General features: G+C 35.4%; 1 pseudogene; it reads left to right on the top strand.

Moving 5' to 3' along the window:
• The first annotated feature begins 908 nt into the window (after nt 1-908).
• Nucleotides 909-2392, top strand: LOC119570275 (annotated as a pseudogene).
• The last annotated feature ends 1823 nt before the right edge of the window (nt 2393-4215 follow it).

Below are 4215 nucleotides of genomic sequence, written 5' to 3'. Positions count from 1 at the left end.
TGGCCCCGACCCCGGGGGGCCTTTTTCCCCTTTTTGATTAATGTGCCCCCGCCCCCGACAGTTTTCACTGTTAATGATGTCACACACCACACACCATACACCACAATAGAGCATGGGGCTGTCACGACGGCAACTGAGTTCGAGGGTTGAGTCCCCGGCCGGCGCGTTTTTCCCCGTGGGCAAAATTTCACCGATTGCCTACCTAAACACTGGGGGGCAGCCACCCCAATCAGTGCCGGCCCCAAGCCCGGCATTCTTCCACGTATTCACCCCAAAAATCATAAAAAGTAAAATTTAAAGTATAATGCTGTGACGCCAATGTCAGAATCTGATATATTATAATTTATATATATTAATATATATATAATAAAAATTAATATATACATATATAAAATTATAGTTACGATGTGTGTGTGTTGTGTGGTGTGTGTGTGTGTTGTGGGGTATATATATATATATATTATAAAATTATTATATATATAATATTGGTGTGTGGTGGTGTTTTGGGGTGTGGGTGGGTTGGGGGTGTGTGTGGGTGGTGTGTGTTTGTGTGTGTTTTTGGGTTGTGTGTGTGTCACACGGTATATATTTATTTTAATAATAAAAATTGTATATAATCATATATTATTTTTAGTTTTAATAATACATATATTATATATTTTAAATTATATATATATAATAAAAATAATATTTATTAATATTTATAAAATTTTTTACTACACAACACACCACACAATATACCACACACCGGGGGCCGCCGGCACACTCACATGATAATCTGGGTACCAAAGGCTTTGATAGCGCATTTAAAATGCTGTGAGGAGTTTTCAAAATGCTGGTCGACTAAGAGAAGGATCAAGGGATTGTCCCTCTGTCATTTTTTACTCGGTGTTGTTTTTTTTGGACAGTGCTATTGTGGCGAAAAACCAGAGGATTTTTTTGCCTCTGATTCCCTACTCAAGTGTGACTTCATTTTAAAACCTCAGGTATGTCACTTTTTAGCTGACTTTTTCAAGAAAAGTTTCCCGGGAGAGGGGCAAGGGGCGTAACACAATTGATCGAGGGGGGACGCTTTTAACTGCTAAAAAGTATTATTATTAATTTTTAGATAAAATGTGGGTCACATATTTTTTTTTTACTCAGCAAAAATAGAAAACAAAATTTAAAATAATTTTTAAGTTTACGACATTTTCTTGGACTATTTTTCGTATTTATTATTATAATCTGTCCAAACATTGTTTTTTTTTAGGGCCATGTATAAAACCCTATCGCAAAAAAACTAACTGTAATAAATTGTTTTTAAAACAAAGCGACACTGACGTGTCAATTTCAGAGTTTTTTTGACCAGGTATTTTGTTCAAAAAAAAACGATTCCCTCAGAATAAAATTTTTATCGATTTTTATCTAAAAACCAAAGTCAATACTTCTATATTTCAGATGGCTTAGTTTTTTGCTGATAATTTTATTTTAAATTTTGCTCAAAAAAAAACCTTTTTTGGGGTTTTGAAACTTGTCATATTTTTTTTTTTTTTATGAAGATAAAGCAGGCTAAGGGTTACTGCAAAATGTATTTTTTGGCAATTAATTCTTAGTTCCATGGAAAGGACAGTGAATTTGGAGAAAAGGTCCAAATTCAATTACTTTCAACCAGTTATAGAAAATAGATAATTTGAAATAGATGAAAGCTCGGGAGGCCTAGGGAATAACAAATCAACTCAGTTAAGACGTACAAAAAATATACTACTCAAATAAGATACACATTTAACTAACTGCATGAAAAATCACTCGGCATACTACCTTTCTAAAACATCTTCTCTATTCCAAGGATGTTCGGATGGACGAAAGAAGTGAACAAGTTCCAACGGTGCTGGTGATGAACACCGGACAGCTGCTCTCCACCCTAGCGTGTGCACGAGCGTCAGCCTGTCCCACATCGCTCCGTCATGGTCACTAGCACCAGCCAGAAGGCCGCGAACTGCAGCGGGAAGGCCCTCCACCTACACAATGTCACAGTAGATCAGATCCCGCCTTATCTTTGGGGATGATCATTCTGGAAAACTCGCGACTCACGGGAACTTTCTTTTCGCAAACCCCACCTGAAAAAGGTCAAGGGGTCAACTCGGGGCTGAGGCACTTCGCCCTGGACACCGCCATGGGGAGCTTTGAGGTGCGGCTGCTAGGACCACATCACGACGCTAAACAGACTCCCAGGGCGGGCCGACCCAAGCTCTTCAAAACGGATTCGACGGTCAAGAGTGTCCAAAAAGTATAAATTTCTTTGAAAACCCCAGCTGAGGTTAAGCGCTCAGTGTTTCAAAAAGTTCTACCGAAAATTGTAGTTCATAACTAAAAGATAGGCATAGAATACCCAATATTACGGATCGTGGGATAAAGTAAAGTGTGGGGACACTCGGAAATCGGGAACAATGTTAAAAAATATTCTCAAGGGAAAAGCAGAATGTTTTTCCCTTACAAGTTTTTTGGGTGTTTTTGGTTGTCTGCTTGCGAAAAGCGTTCCTCAACGCTATACCGGGAGGAAATTAGAAAATAAAAGGAAGCGAAAGAGGAAAAAAACTTAAATGGAACGTAGGGAGATCCTGAGCCAAGATTGTAAATAGTGAAAAATAAATAGCCAATTTCAGAGAAAAAAATTAAAAAAATTAAAAAATGCATTTCGTTTTTTTTAATGTTATTCGAAAGAAATAGCTTCCATGTAAAGGGAATTTCGAAGCTTTTTTGTAATTCTAAAGATTTCCCAAGGGACTATATTCACTTTCTCTTTTTTTTTTAGTAAACCTTAAAATGGTTCGCATATTTTACACGGGAAAAATTGTTTGTCTGTGCTATCCATATCGTTTCGTTATCAATTTTATTTGTAACGGATTTTAACCAAAACAGTGCGCGGAAATATAAACTGAAGCATATTATTTCTAGTAGTAAAGTTTTACATAAACCTTTCATCTAGAGTCAATAAAAATTTATAAAAATTAAAATGGGTTTTCAGTATTTTGGGTTTTAAAATTTTTTTACTTTCCAGATTTTTTTCCACAAAAAAATTATCCGTCCTACTTTGTTTATTTTTCAGTGTTATTTCTGATAAAAAAAAAAAAAATACTATATCCCCAAAGTTTTTTGCAATTTTATTTGAAGCCCTTCTTTTTAAAAAAAAATTACATTAATTTCACTCCTTTTTGTGAAATGATATTTTTTGATAACATTTATCTATTCGTGTGTATGTATTGAAAGTGCACCACTACACACACACACACAAGTGTGTGTGTGGGGTGTGTGTGTGTGTTTTGTTGGTGTGGTGTGTGTGTGTGGTGTGTGCGTGTTGTGTGTGTTGTGTGGTGTATGTGTGTGTTTGCACGCGTGCGCGGCGCGTGCGCGTGTGGTGTGCGTTTGGGTGTCCCCCGTGAGCGTGTGCTCGCACTAGTTATTATTTCTCAGTATAATACTGATGATCTGATATTGATAAATATAACCTTTAAATTTTTTTTAAATGGATGAAAAAGTGTCTAAATCTCAAAAGTTTTAAGCAAAGAAAAATTTTGATTATTGTATTAATCATTAATAATTTAATACTAAATTTTTTTCTGCCATTCCTTTTACAAAAACCCCGGCATATACTTTAAAAAAAAACCCTTTTTTTTTACATATCTGAAACACGCACTAAAGTTCATTTTTCCAACTAAGTGAAAATACTCTTCCCCCCTTTTTATTTTTTTAATATACTTCTTTTTAAATCTCTCATGAGGAGAATAGGTCTGGTGTATTAAAAATCAAATCGCCCGGGTTTAAAGAGAGTAAGTTTTAATTTCCCCGTATAAAAGTGTGACGTATCGACCTATGTAAAGGGAAATGGTAATCTTGCATGGGAGAAGCTCTAAAACAGCTCTTTTATGTATTTCTGTACGGGTTTAAGGGAGTGAGGAAAAAATGTTGGTTTTTTTTTGGGAACCGTGTTAAAAGACTAACGCGGGTAAAAACATAATTTTGTTACAAAATATTTTTTAAATTTATTTTTATACACTTCTTTTACTGTCCATGTTTTTGTTCTTAGAATACTGTAATAAAATTTTTGTTAGCGCAAAAGATAGACGCAATATCAGCTTTACGCGGCATCAGAAAAATTATAAATTGATGATACTATATAAGAAAACCCTTTTATATAGTAGGGGAAAACAGGTACTGGGTTATATTTGATGCTCCTTA

Source organism: Penaeus monodon, unplaced genomic scaffold (genome assembly GCF_015228065.2).
Source record: "Penaeus monodon isolate SGIC_2016 unplaced genomic scaffold, NSTDA_Pmon_1 PmonScaffold_23695, whole genome shotgun sequence".
NCBI classification, from domain to species: domain Eukaryota; kingdom Metazoa; phylum Arthropoda; class Malacostraca; order Decapoda; family Penaeidae; genus Penaeus; species Penaeus monodon.
Note: the sequence above shows the minus strand (reverse complement) of the source record. Positions and strands in the feature narration are given on the sequence as shown.